At 38.2% G+C, this 15263-nt stretch overlaps 1 non-coding gene across 1 annotated transcript; it reads right to left on the reverse strand.

The window, feature by feature from the left end:
• Nucleotides 1–1985: 1985 nt before the first annotated feature.
• On the reverse strand, nt 1986–2092 carry LOC129513179 (U6 spliceosomal RNA). The gene has a single exon (XR_008665165.1). It is a non-coding gene; the product is annotated as a U6 spliceosomal RNA (small nuclear RNA).
• Between the last annotated feature and the right edge of the window lie 13171 nt (nt 2093–15263).

A 15263-nucleotide genomic window follows, 5' to 3' on the forward strand; every position in this document is an offset into this window, starting at 1 on the left:
ACCATTGCCATTGCCACCATGAGCTTTAGATATCTCTGCTCTTTTGATTTCCACTTGTTCTCCATTTGTATTCCCTTATCCTGAGATTTAGACCCAAATTCATGGATCCTAAACTAGATGATAATTCCTCACCCAAAATACTGGCTGACTGTTCTCAAACCAAAACTATTCTCACCAATATTGTGAACTTTCTCTTTCCACATAACAAGCTATTTTCCATGAAGTTCTTTGTTGCCAGAATGTTTCTACAGATACATGATCTAATTTAATTTTGATGACCACCCCCTCCCTGGTGCCACCAGTTTTACAGATTAAAAAACAGAGGCATCAATAAATTAATTACCCCACATCATATAGTTGACAAGATATAGAACTCAGAATTAAATCTGATCTCTGTACCCACAATCTTGAAGTATATAATATGCAGACTTCTCTATTTTCTAGTAATTTGTATACCAAATATGCAGTAACCTAAGCATCATATTATGCTGCATCCATGTCAGAAAATATTGGTCGTCTCATGTCACTTCTTCATAAGATGTGCCCAGACACAATAAATCCTGAAGCAAACACAATTCTAGTTCCAACTCCAGTTCTTATGTGTAGAAGTCAAAGGAGTTGGAGCTGTGGACATAGAGTAAGGATGGACAAACACATGTCCTACATATCGGCATACATCCCTGAGTATCAGTTTTCCTTCTCCATACAATCGACTAATAACTATTTCCCAGGATTGAAAAGGGCCTGGCACTGACAGGCTTCTCCCTTCCTTCTTTTCTGCAAGCCTCAAAGTCTTTCTTTCTTTTCTAGATTTTTTTCTCAAAGTCATGACTAAGCCATTTCCAATTCTCCCAGACAGAACATGAACACTTTTTACCCTGTAAACTTACTATCTTTTTCAAACTTGTCAAAAAAAATTGTCTCAAAGTCCCTATCACATTGCTTTACAATATCTACACATCTGTCTTGCCCAGTAGGCTTGGAGGTACTTGAAAATGAGGATTGTTATTCAGGGAATATCCCTAGTGTCAGGAAGTAAGAACTCCTGAGAAACCCCATGATAAATCCCCACTGTTTACAGATATGTATCCCTAGATTTTGTTTTGTTTTCTAAGCCTCCGTCTCTAAGCAGTTCATTTCATACTTCCACCTGCACATCTCTGACAGTAGAAGAATGTGTCCAAAAGGCCTAACTGTATACAACATACTTGCCATGAGTTCAAATTTTGACATTTTGATTATCAATTTGTTTCAATTTTGCCACAGTCTACCCCATAATCCAATATGTCCAAGATCGTGATAGACGAGATCATCAGGAATGAAATACAGACAAGTGAACCATTGACCCTGAAATAACAGGTTTGAACTGAAAGGGCTCACTTACATGCAGATATTTTATAGTAATAAATATATATTTTCTCTCCTTATGACTTTCTCAATAGCATTTTCTTTTCTGTAGCTTATTTTATTGTAAGAATACAGTATATCATACATAGACCATACAAAATATGTGTTAACTTACTGGTTATGTTATCAGTAAGGCTTCTGGTCAACGGTAGGCTATTAGTTTTGGAGAATCAGAAGTAATACACAGATTTTCAACTGCGTGGAAACTGATGCCCCTAACCCTCACCTTGTTCAAGGGTGGCCTGTTTTTTTTTTGTAAATATGAATTTATCTTCAAGTGTGTCATAGATCAAAACGTGAACAGCTGACCAGTCTGTTGATTTCATGGATGTTTTTTTACAAATAGGAAATATAAAGGGAGTACTTGACTATCCAGACATTTGGAAGATATTGCTTTATTTATTCCTTTCTCTTCTTTTTTCTTTTTCTTTTTCTTTTTTTTAATTTACCCAAGTTATTTATTTAGTAAACCATAGCACAGGACCTCCCACCCAATCTTCTGACTTAAATCTAATAATTACTTTTTAAAACCACAGGACATTACTACCACAAATACCTTGAACCTCGTATCAATCCGGAAACATATGAAATGCTTCATGAACTTCTGAGCACTCGCTGCATTGGGGCCATGCTGATCTTCTCTGTATTGTTCCAATTTTAGAGTATGTGCTGCCAAAGGGAGCACTCCTTTTTCTTTTGATAGGACAGATAGCATACAGGCAGAAGCACAGACTCTGAAACCAGACAGCTAGGTTGAAGTCACGGCTTCCCCACTGCTAGCTATGTGATGTTGGCAAATTTCTTAACCTTTTTGTGCCTCTGTTTGCTCAGTTCCAGAAGGAGATAATAACTGCACTTACCTCATGAAGTTGTGAGGATTAAATGAGTCAATACAGGTTAAGCATTTGAAACGGTGCCTGACACATATCAAGAACTATATAAGTGTATGACGATATGATTGTTACTATTACTTAAAAGAACGTTTTAAATCATTTACGATAGAGAACAAGTGAGGCTCCACGAAGATGTGCCACAGGGATCTTGTCCTCTGGTCTTATTCCCTCTCTTACCTTTGTACAATGTTACTTATGTCTAGAAGCATTCATACACCTATTTGGAAGCACATTGTGATAGTCTTTAAATATTTATGATACTCAACAGCTCCTCTTTACTACAATATAAAAGTAATACTTTATTGTTTTCTCTTAAGGCTTTACAGTCTTGCAGGGACTTATATGTGCCAGGTAACTGCTGACTATAAGAACTCTGGTGTATTTATGAGGCATGTTGTTATTTGGGAAACCACGTTGCTGGAAAAAGCAGGTCATGCTTGTCTGTACTCAGCCAAGCTAGGCTTTGATGTAGAGCCTTTAACTATACCAATAGCACAATGTGGGTAATGACATATGAGTTGTAAACCCAACCTTTATATAATACTTTGTAGTTTAACAAAGTATTTTATATATATTGTTTTAATTAATATTCAAAAAAATCTGAGAAAAAATAGTGTATCCATTTTGCAGATAAGGAACCTCATTTCGGAAAAATTAAATAACACCCACAAACCACTAGGCCAAAAATGGGTAATACCAAATTTCCAACCAGAATGTGATTTAGTATTTATCTTTTTGAGATAAGTGTTGACATATTAATAAAATAATGGTTTGGATTTCCTTCAAAATAATCTAATTGGGAAAAGAAGCATAGATGAAAAAAAAAAAAAAAAAAAAACCTGGCCAGGAGTTTATAAATGTTGAAGTTGGATGATGGACATTTGGAGTGTATTATCTTTTTTTTTTAGGATTTTATTTATTTATTTATTTATTTATTTATTTATTTATTTAGGAAAGACACAAAGAGAGAGAGGCAGAGACACAGACAGAGAGAGAAGCAGGCTCCGTGCAGGGAGCCGGACATGGGACTTGATCCCAGGACTCCAGATCAGGCCCTGGACCGAAGGCGGCGCTAAACCGCTGAGCCACCCAGGCCACCCTGGGGTGTATTATTTTATTCCATCTACTTCTGTACATGTTTTAAATTTTCAACAATTATGAAAACACTCTCTTTTATAGTGTTGTTTCTACAACCAAAATGTCAGAGTGTGAATCCTGGCTGTATTCTTTATCTGCTGTCACTGGGCAAAGCTGTGCCCAATGGTAACAGTAATAGTACTTCCTTTCTAAGAAAGTGGTGAGAATCAGACGAACTGCATGGAACTATTGTAGGCAGCAATTGCACAGAGTAGTATCCTGAACCCCAGTTGTTTGCTTTATCCATAACAAGCTAATACCCATTTTGAACAATATGTTTATAGACTCACGCATTATTTCAATAAATAAGCGCCTAAAGGATGTGCAAGATATGTTCTAAGCACCGGGAATACAGAGGAAAACAAAATAAGCAAATTACCTGGCTTTACTTCACCTAAATTCTGGTGGCAAGAAAAAAAAAGTGTATGTGTATGTCTTAAATGCTAATGGAGAAAAATATAACAGGATAAGAGGGATAAAGAGTGATTGGAAGGGGATAGCCACTTGATATAGAATAAGCAAAATAGTCAGTACTATACCAGAACTTACTCTTGCCAGCTCACAAAAGCAATTAAGTTTGCAGGAATTCTATAAGCCAGTTGAAAAAGTCATCACTAAATATTAAATTCTATCAGCTTATGATTAAACAAGTTTTATAAAAACAAAGTAAGTACTTAAAACTAATCATTTTGCTACACTTTACTATTATCCATTCTTTTGAGGTTATTCATGTCTATTGCGTCTGTATGGCGGAAATGCTATGTAAAGGAGTGCTACTACTACACATCTATTCCCATTGCCACCTTAAATAACAGCATTGTAGAAGCCTGAAATTGACCATGGTGGGAATATTTACACCAGGAAATTTGATGAATGCATCAAATCAGGCTTGGTTTATTTTTTGATGGTCACCCTAAACTTCAGAAATGATTAATAAAATGTCAACCATGCAGATGAAACTTAAAATTGTGTTATAATGTAAATATAAGCACACATTTTTCCTCAGAAAGCCAGTTATTAAACCTTTAGCAGCATACTACAGGGTAAGTTTCTCTAATAAGGTAGTAGTTGGTTAATAAAGTGATCAAGAGACTTGGAGATGAAACTGAGTCTTGCTAATATCCTGCAGAAGAGTGTTCTAGGCAGAAGCAGCAGCAAGTGTAGGCCAGAGGGGCTGCAACCAGGGGAGTCAGGAGAAAATGCAAGTCAGAGGGAATGAAAACCAACTCTTTTGGTGCCCTATAAGGACTGCATTTTAATCTGGAAGAAATGGAAAACCCCTGGAAGTTATGAGCAATAAAGTAACCTGTTCTGACTTCTATATTAATAGGATGCTCTCACTGCTGTGGAGAATACCAGAAGGAAATACAGAAGCAGAAACATCATTGGGAGGCAAGATGATGGTGTTTTTTACTTTGGTAGTAAAAGAGACGTAAAAAATGGTCAACTTTTAGATACATTTTGATGGAAAAGCCAACAGGACTTGCTGTAAGATGGGAAATTGGTGATGAGAGAAAGGAAAGGCAAAGGTGACTCCAAGGTTTTAGGCCTAGACAAGTGGAAGGATGGAGTTGGTTTACTGAGATGTTTATCAACACCACAGAAAGGAGTGGGAAGAATTTGGAGCTTGGCTTGCCTTTGGACAAATTAAATATGAGGGATGCCTGGGTGGCTCAGTGGTTTGGTGCCTGCCTTTGGCCCAGGGCCTGATCCTGGAGTCCCAGGATCAAGTCCCATGTCAGGCTCCCTGCATGGAGCCTACTTCTCCCTCTGCCTGTGTCTCTGCCTCTGTGCGTGTGTGTGTGTGTGTGTGTGTGTGTCTCATGAAAAAATCAATAAAATCTTTAAAAAAACCTTAAATATGAGAAGCCTATTAGATGCCCAAGTGAAGATACCAAATAGACAGTTGGCTATTTGTATGAGGAGTTCAGGGGGAAAGTTTAGGCTAAATGTATATATAGCTGGTGTTTAAAGGCATGAGACTGAGATCCTACCCAGAGCAAGTTTACTCAGGACGGAGTTAAGTTTGCAGCACTCCAACATTAAAGAGTCCAGAAAATGAAAAAGGACCAGCACAGGATACTGAGAAGGTAAGCTTGTGAAATAGGAGAAGAAACTATAAACAAAGAATTCATTTAAATTGTTATTTCTCTGTACCCTGGTTCTTTCCTACAAAAGCTTTGAGGTGGTAAGCAATGAAAACAAATAATAAGCTAATAAAATTTAAATAGAAAAAGTGTGTGTCGCAAAAGAAAGACTAAAAACATGTGAACAATGAGAAATAATAATATGGTTTCTATGAACTCTGTGTTTGGTTCTGAGTTTTTTAGAACTCACAGCAAAAAAGGAAACACAATTAATTGTGTATTAGTTTGCTAGGGCTGCCGTAAGCAAATACCACAAATTGCATGCCTTCAACAAGATGAACACATTTTCTCACAGTTCTGGAGGCTGGAAGTCCAAGATCAAGATGTCAGCAGGTTTGATTTTTCCTGAAACCTCCTGCCTTGGCTTGCAGACCGCCACCCTCTCCCTGTGTCCTCAAATGACTTCTCTGTGCATGAGCAACCCTGGAGTGTCTCCTTCTCTTAAGGAGCATTCCTATTGGGTTAGAACCTCACACTTATGACTTCATTAATCTTAATTACCTTTTTTAAGTCCCTATCTTCAAATACAGTCATGTTGGAGGTTAGGAATTCAACACATGAATTTGGGGGGTCTGGGGGCAGGGGACACAATTGAGTCTGTAAGGATCAGTGACAGTTTTTATTAACAGCATTTGAAAAAAAAATCCTCAAGTAAGACTGTATACTGTAAATGTTATATTCATCCTCTTTAAGTCAATATTATTATAGAATGTTTGGTTTGCCCTAAAATTACTTTCTAATGATAATATGGAATGCACGTGAGTGAAAGTGTCCGGAAGGAACGTTCCTGAGTTGTGCAGAGGAGATGGGCACTTGGTATGCACCAGTGTGCTGTCTTCAGAAGTGCAAATGTCCTCTCTAAGAAATAAAGGCTGCTGCTATTCTGCTTTGATTGCATCTTTAGGCTTTGATACTGAGAAGAAGGATAATCAGGAAGGAAAAATTCTACATAATCCTTACCAAAAGCTAAGCCAGATGCTGGGAGGTAATGCTGCAAGCATCACTGTTAGAAATAAAAGTAAAAATCAAAGAACCAGAAAAAAAATCTGTGGAGCAGGACCACTAGAATTTCAGATACGATGGGAAGTCACAAAATGTATTAAGAAAATTATCTGTTGAAAACATGACTCCTTTCTTCTTTAGGAGATATATAATACATATTTTTATTTTAACCCCCCCCCCCAAAAAATAATGCATAAAGATGCTAGAGACTTGTGACTTCTCATGCTTTACTAGGGCATTTTTATTTCCACTAGTTTCCTTGCTCTAATAAGCAATAAACCTTAAAAATAAAAAAGAGCTTGTTTGTTTCTAATTTTCAGTAGCATATTTATTGTTCTGAAAAAGTACTTTAGTGGGGATCCCTGGGTGTCTCAACGGTTTAGTGCCTGCCTTCGGCCTAGGGCATGATCCTGGAGTCCCAGGATCGAGTCCCACATCGGGCTCCAGGCATGGAGCTTGCTTCTCCCTCTGCCTGTGTCTCTGCCTCTCTCTCTGTGTGTCTCTCATGAATAAATAAATAAAACCTTAAAAAAAAAAGCTTTAAAAAAAGTACTTTAGTTAAAATTTTTAAAAGACTTTAAATTTGTTTGAAGGGTCAAATTTACTTAACCAAGGAATACTTCTTTTTTTAATGAAATAACCTACTAATATCTTGATAAACCAAAAAATTTTAGAATACTGACTTAGTCTTTTAGAACAACCCACAGTGAATATATTTTACATCGAACTCACCTAAATATAATGAAATCTTCACAAAATAATGCTAAAAATGTGGTCTTTTTCTATTTCTCTCTTTTTTAACATGAGTAACAATCCCACTAAACATTTTCATGCTCTGTTAAACCATTGTAACTCACTGTTTAAAAAATATGACTTTTGGGGCACCTGGGTAGCTCAGTCAGTTAAGCATCTGCCTTCAGTTCAGATGGTGATCCTAGGGTCCTAGGATTGAGCCCTGCATTGGGCTCCCTGCTCAGCGGGTAGTCTGCTTCTCCTTCTCCCTCTGCCCCTCCCCCTACATATGTTCTCCACCCCCTCTCTCTGCCAAATAAATAAATAAAATCTTTTTTTAAAATACCAATTTTTAGGGACACCTGGGTGGCTCAGTGGTTGAGCATCTGCCTTTGGCTCAGGGCATGGTTCCGGGGTCCCAGGGTCCTGAGATCAAGCCCCACATGGGGCTCCCCTCAAGGAGCCTGCTTCCTGCTTCTCCCTCTGCCTATCTCTGCCTCTCTTGTCTCTCATGAATAATTAAGTAAAATATTTTTAAAAATAAAGAAAAAATACTTTTCTAAAAAAGTTTTTTTAAGGTTTTATTTATTTATTTCAGACAGGAAGAGAGCAAGAGAGAGAGGGAGAGAGAATGAGCCATGGGAGAGGGGCAGACTCCCCAGTGAGCAAGGAGCCCAACACAGGGCTGAATCCTAGGACCCTGAGATCCTGACCTGAGCTGAAGGCAGATCCGTCATCAACTGAGCCACAGGCACTCCTAAAAAATACCACTTTTAAAGATGATGCTCAATAGTTGATGTAGGCACAGACTGATGCAATGAAGCAATAATTATAAAGAATATACCAAAAGTTTCATCCCTTGTCCTTTAAAGTCAGTTGACCCATCCATCCATGTGACCATGCATCTACCGCCCATCAGAGCAAGCCCAGGCCACTCTTTGATGTTCCTCTCCATTGCTTCTCAGCCGCTGAAGTATCCTTTATAACAGCAAAGGAGAGAGACTATGCATGTAACCCCGGTGGCTTTAGCAGCCACACAAGAATAAATTGTCTTTGAAGTCTTAGGTTTTATCTTAAAAATTCATGCAAAATTTGCATTTGATTCTGTGATGTAGGAAGTAATGTAATTTAGACTATCCTTAAGCACAATGGACATTCTAGGAAAGTGCTCCTAGAACCTTCCTAGGTTTTTCCAGCAGATTTTCCTGTGATGCACACTGACAGATTTGGTCACTCTTAAGCAATTGATCAGAATCACTCTTATTCTCCCACCTAATCACACCTTAATGTGATCCAGGATTATTTCTGTTTCTCCATCTCTAATCCTCAACTTCTAACTTCCTGCCACTGCAGCCACAGATTTAGCCATCTTTCTAATTCACCTCTTCTTTGTACTCTTTTATGGGTTTTGATGGTGCACAGTCTTATCAATCCTTGTGTCCAGTGAGAAGCCATATTCTAGTTCCCAGTCCAAAGCAATCCATCCCGAACTCTAGCCCATTAGTTCACAATTGACTCAATCAGACGTGGCCCCTTCTTGGCTGAGAATTTATTCAAAAATAGAAATGGGGGATGGGGAGCAAGTAGGGAAATGCATCAAGATTTCAAAGTTCCTCAGGACAAAATGAACTGGATTTTATTGATGCCTGAACCACTGCAGCACTGGGTGCTTAACAGAGACTTTCAAAACTATCACCTGCATGTATCAACAGAATCTCTTACCTCTGCCAGGTCCCCAGAGAGTTTCAAGAATCAGTCTATAAAATACCCATAGATACTAATCAAGACTACATACATGTATATATCTACAACCCATTATTTTGGGAGAAGCCTCCTATTCCACCAACCAGCAGAGGCAAATGGGAAGTTCTTTCCATGAAAATTATGTTCAATTCTAGGCTAAATTTTCAAAGTGCTGGCATTTCTACCAATCAAGATATCGTAAAGGGTAGGCTCTTACAGTTTAGCCAAGTCTAGCAAATACTTTCCTGTACTCCAGGAAAGGAAGTATGACACAGTGTCCTGGACTCAATTCAAGGAAGGCCACATTAGACCTTCCTTTAGAAGGTCTCTAACTGATACACTCCCAACTCCAGCTCATGCTTAAGTTCTGTCCCGGGCTAACATCTCAGCTGTACCAACTCTACTCTCTTGCTCCTACCACATACCCACACATACATAATTGGGAGAAACAGGTCACAACAGATTTTATATCAATTTTTAGTTCCTCATCACTATAAGACAGATGAAAAGATCATTTGCCAATGTGGGTGAGAGGAGTCTCTGCTGTCTTCCAACCCAGGGTCCAGGTCCTTCTCCTTCCATTTAGTCCTCTGTATATGCCACATGGATTTGTTTCCCATAAGTCTTTAGGATGTCACTTCTCTATTTGAGTCTCATTCCAACTCCAGAAAATTGTCCTTGGTTATAATCACTCAGTGTTACCTGAAAATAACAATATGCATCATAATTATGCAGAAAAGCCAGGAACTAAAATTCTATTTCATAACCTTCCAGATTTAGATATAGATGCATGCATGCTCTAAGCCAAGATCCTCAAGCCATATATTGTTGGCACTGTGCTGTGTTTGACTCACACATTTGTTTACTGATAACCCATACTTCGAAATCAGAAGATTTTTATTCAGTGGGTACCTGGGTGACGCAGTTGGTTAAGTGTCTCTGCCTTCAGCTCAGGTCATAATCCCAGGGTCCTAGGAGCAAATCCTGTATTGGGCTCCCTGCTCAGCAAGGAGCCTGTTTCTCCTTCCTCTATCCTTCTCTCTGCTCATGATCTCTTTCTCTCTCACTCTGTCTCTAATAAATAAATAAAATCTTTTAAAAAGATTTTTATTCAAATATCCAACTTTTCATGAAAAATCAGAAGATACGGCAAAGCTTGGCCCATATTCTGACATTCCCACATGACACATCTGGAGCTAAGTGGCAATGCCTCCTTTAGATAGATGCTGCTTCCTTTCTCCAATTCAATCCAGTAATCACCACTTTCTGTTTTCTCTCTAACACACAAACCAAGTGTGAACTGCCATTTATCATTTATTCTTGCACTGCTGATATTCTTGGAACACAGAAATATGTCTTTGCATTTATGCCCACATCAAAGGTGGAAAAATGAAACAGATTTTGCAAAAATGAGATGAGTATATTCTTTGTTAGGAGCAAAAAATATATCCTTACAGGTTTAATATAAAGCATATTTTAAGCTGAAAGCATTCAACTTAAGACATCATTATAAAACAAACCAGTATAAGAACTATAAGGAAGGGATCCCTGGGTGGCTCAGCGGTTTAGTGCCTGCTTTTGGCCCAAGGCATGGTTCTGGAGTCCCAGAATCGAGTCCCACATCGGGCTCCCAGCATGGGGCCTGCTTCTCCCTCTGCCTGTGTCTCTGCCTCTCTCTCTCTCTCTCTCTCTCTGTGTGTGTGTGTGTGTGTGTGTCTCCCATGAATAAACAAATAAATAATATTTTTAAAAAAAAACTACAAGGAAAAAACAAGTGTGATGAAATAAAAATGAATAATAATAAAAGGAACTGAGATGTCAGGGTTGTTTGGGAATGTAATATGTAATATGCATTTACAAAGCTGGCTGTCTTCACTCATGTACCTCATCATACAGCTCCCTACACCCTAACCTCCTACCTTTATCGCCGATCTACCCCACTCGCTTTTGAGTTTGCAACTTCTGCTCTAAAAAAAAAATCTATAAAAAGAAGTGATACCCAACTGCCTATTAACTCACATGGACCAAACACACCTCTCATCTAAGAATACCATAACAAAATGGTATTTTTCTGGCTAATAACGATTGTAAATCATGAAGAACAGATATGTGTATACTTTGAGATGCATAGGAAAACTCAGTGACTTAATGGTGAAACAAAATTTGAGACATTATACAACTAGATATTTCATATAGATTGGTGGTAAGTTTTATCTGCTGTCCTAGACCAGTACAGAGCTATATGGAAATAAGAACTGGCATATGCTTCAAGCTTGATATGCAGTATTTCAGACTTGATATAGAATATAGACAAAGGCTGGTTGATATGGCAGAAACACATTTCTGAAATTTGGGCTAATGGTAGTTAAATAAATCCTGTAAGCACTGATTAGGCAATACGGAGGAGGAAGAGTCAGTGGCAGTGTAGGCAGCCTGGAAGAAAGTCAGAAAATATTTTGAGTAGATCAGCATGTAGTCACACACAGCATTGTGATGCCAGCAGGTCATGCTCAGGACAGTCTGCCCTGGAATCAACTGTGAGCAGGGTTGCTGAAATCCTGGCAGGCCCAGGGAGTACTGTAATCAAAGGCAATCCTTCTCTGAAGAGGGAGAGAACAGGTGGTCTGGAGCAAAGTTCAAGTAGGTAGAGCACTCACTCAGTCTAACATCATTCAGATAAAGAAAAGAGTGAAGATGATGGACAGTATTAATTTAGGGTTTTTTTTTCCTGTTAGATGTAATGAAGACATAAGACATAGAGGCTTAAGGAAACACTTCACCTAACAATAAAATCATTAAAAGTTCACTTTGGTGTTAGGAGTATTACTTCATAATTATAGGACTTGTTTGCTGCAAGTTTTCAAATTGAGTTCTGCTATTCTTGGAAATCCAACAACCTCATCATGTAAAGCCTGATGTCACAGAAGTTGCTAGAGTAGTCTGACAAAACCAGGACAGTTCTGGTTAATTCTTGTGGCATAATAAAGTACCCCCAAATTTAGCAGCTCAAAACAATCATTTATTTGTTTACAGTGTTAGGTGTCAGCAATGCGCGAAGGGTTCAATTGAGTAATTCTCCTTAGAGACCCTCAGACAGTTGCAGTCCAGATACTGGCTGGACTCTACAATAATTTGAAAGCCAGCTGGATGGGATGTCCAAGACAACCAATAGTTCCTTCAGGCTACCAGCTGAGAGCTCAGCTGGAGCTGTTAACTCAAGCACCTACATCCCTCTCTCAGTGTGGCTGGCTCTTCTCACTGCAGACCCACTGGTTTTAAAGAGGCAGTATCTAAAGAGGAAGAGTCTGAAGAGTGCAGAGAGCAAGCATTTCCAGAGACCAAGGAAGAAGCTGCAAGACTACTGACTTGACCTTAAAAGTCATTCAGCTTTTAAGTCATGGGCACTGAACTCTTTTGGTTGAGGAAATCACTAAGACTAGCCTGGATTCAATGTATCCCATTAGTCTACAAAAGGAGCATCAAAGAATTTGCTACCATCTTTAATCCACCATAAATGCCTTTCCATAAATTTTCCATAATTGCTTTTTCTACCTACCTTATGTTACTCATTCACATCTAAATTTGGAAATTCAAATCCTTTAAAGTCAAGCCTGCAGGTACAGAAAGCATGTTCTCTATGTTTCATTTGTTTCTAACATTCAATTTACTGCTTTTACAGTACCAAAACTTTTAGAAGCAACATTTCTCATGCACAGTTTGTGACAGGAATGTTATTTTTGAGTTAAATTTAATGTATAGAATTTCAGCTAATCTCCCTTGAAGAAATAATACAAAACAAAGTTTCTTAAGCTTGAGAATCAGGAAAGACAGGCAGTAGACTTGTCTTTGTTACATGCTGTTCTAGTACACTTGGTGTTATGTAGTCTGTTCCTAGTTAATCTCAAATTACCTTTATACAATAAAGGCTTATAATATCACTTTTAATCAAATTCTTTGTCTTTTGTTCCCATGTAAAAAAGATGTTTCTGATCTCTAAAACTCTCAAAGAGTAAAAGGATGTTCTTATTTTTCCCATAATGACGAAATTGCTGTATCTTCTTTCCTCATGGCTAACAAAGCACTTAGAATCCACACCCCAAATCAGATGCCTTATTGAAAGGAATTAGAGCTTAACATGGAAATGGAGGCTTCCTTTCAAACTTGCCTTGGGGCCCAGATCCTAGACTGTGAAACTTAAAAATGTTCTTCATCATGCATGATCTGGTTCTGTTTCTTCATCCCTTTTTGTTAACAGACTTGGGGTAGTAGAAGTTTTTTTTTTTTTTTTCTAGAATCAGTCAGTGGCTGTTTCTCCTTTAGTTTCTTCAATATAATTACTTTTCTTCTATGATACTGTCATATTCCTTCTCCCCCTCCTCCTTCTCTTCTGCATTTCCTTCTATATATGCTTCTCAAATTTCTTTTCCCTTTTTTTTAAACATTCTGTGCCCTTGAATTTGATTTATATTAAAGGGAAATGAAGAAAATCAATAAAAGGGGAAAAACTAAACATGAAGCTTTGTATATCTTTCACTGCAAGGATTTGTGGAATCAAATCTATGGCTCTTCACTAAACGTCCCTAAATTAGAAGAGTTTCAAGTTAGTAGTAGACAGTCATTTAAATTCAACTAAAAAAAAACTATTTAAAGCAAAGAGAGAAGATTTTAAATGGTTGGTAGAGTATTAGGCTAAAAGAGATTTAAAATATATAGTAGGTGAGAGGTAAAATCCATAGTGACAGAAAATAGATAAGTGGTTGTCAGGGACTGGAGGAAGGACAATGGGGAATGATTGTTAATGGGTCAGGATTTCTTCTTGGGGTGAGGAAAATGTTCTGGTAATGAAGTTCAACTCTTTGTGTATTGGTTTTCCTAATACTCCTCTGGGCCCTAGGATTTGTTCTGATCTGAAGAAATCCTACATTTCCAATCATTGATCCTAAATAGGTTGTGTTGCACCATCCTGGTGGGTTTGTGAGAGATAAGCAAAAAGGAAAGAATTGTCTGAGGAACAAAGAGCCAAAAATAATCCCAAACTGAAAGTGCCACCTCACCACCCCCACTTATGGCTCATACCAGTCCCATGTATGATCATAGTTCATTCTGCTCTAAATATTCAAGAATTCAAACTTATTCCCGCAAAAGGAATTGCAAGAATTAACACAATCTTGAGTAAACAAGGTGTTTATTTGTCTATGAGCTAGACACCCTGATACAGACATAAGCAGAAAAGAATAGTAATAATGCTTTGAAAATCAGAACACATACTGTGTGGTTTTTGTTTACTCATATAAAAATCAAACTGTCCAATTTTCATGCAAACCTCTTCCCTACGTCCTATGTAAATAAAGAGATGATTTTGGAATTATCTCCCTTTGTAAAGAAAATTTGGTTCTTTAACCATCTTCTCCTTGATCTCCTTTCAAGGCATTGTGCTTTATTTTGTCTTGGGGACAGGAGGTATGAGGTAAAGGGAATATTGCTTGGTTTCTACAGTTAGCTTCCATAATCTCTTTACAACAACAGCATTTTTGAAGCTCTAATAGGTTGATTAGTGTCCTAGGCTAGACAAAGCTGTTTCCTTGCCCTCTGAAAACCTCGAATGTGAAAAATAGAGATGTGTGAGAAGATTGTAATCAAAGAGGAAAAGAAGCAGTAGGTAACAGGAGAAGGAAGAGAATGAGGAGGAGGAAGTGTGTAGAGAGTTGGAGTGAAGACATGGGTTTTGGGCTTGAAAATAATACAGCATATCCCTGGGATTGGGGAGAACACTGACCATACATGGGTGGGGGAAACCACAGGCCTCAGAGTCTTAGAAGTCCCAAAGAAGCCTGTTGGATTAACATTTTAATTCAAAATCAAAATCACCTCCATTTCTGTGTCTCCTTTTTACTTCCTCCTCCGCAGGAAGATTTTTACTACCCCCCAAAAAGAAGTTGCTCCCTAATCCCTTCCCTTGGCCATCTCTGTCCCATTCAGGTCCCTCTGGGATGACCCCACAAAGCAAAGAAGATTTGTTCTGTCCCTTCCTTGTATAGCCATGTCATTACCATATGGATAATAGTTTGATGATTTTTGAACTTACTGTTTCTTCTGCAAGGAAATGTTCTTCCTCAGATGATCACATGGATGCCTCCCCGTCACATTGCGTTCCCCAGAAAGCTCACTCTGAAACAGATCTCTGCACTTCGGATGTTTATGA

Source organism: Nyctereutes procyonoides, unplaced genomic scaffold (assembly GCF_905146905.1).
Source record: "Nyctereutes procyonoides isolate TBG_1078 unplaced genomic scaffold, NYPRO_anot_genome, whole genome shotgun sequence".
Classification (NCBI taxonomy): domain Eukaryota; kingdom Metazoa; phylum Chordata; class Mammalia; order Carnivora; family Canidae; genus Nyctereutes; species Nyctereutes procyonoides.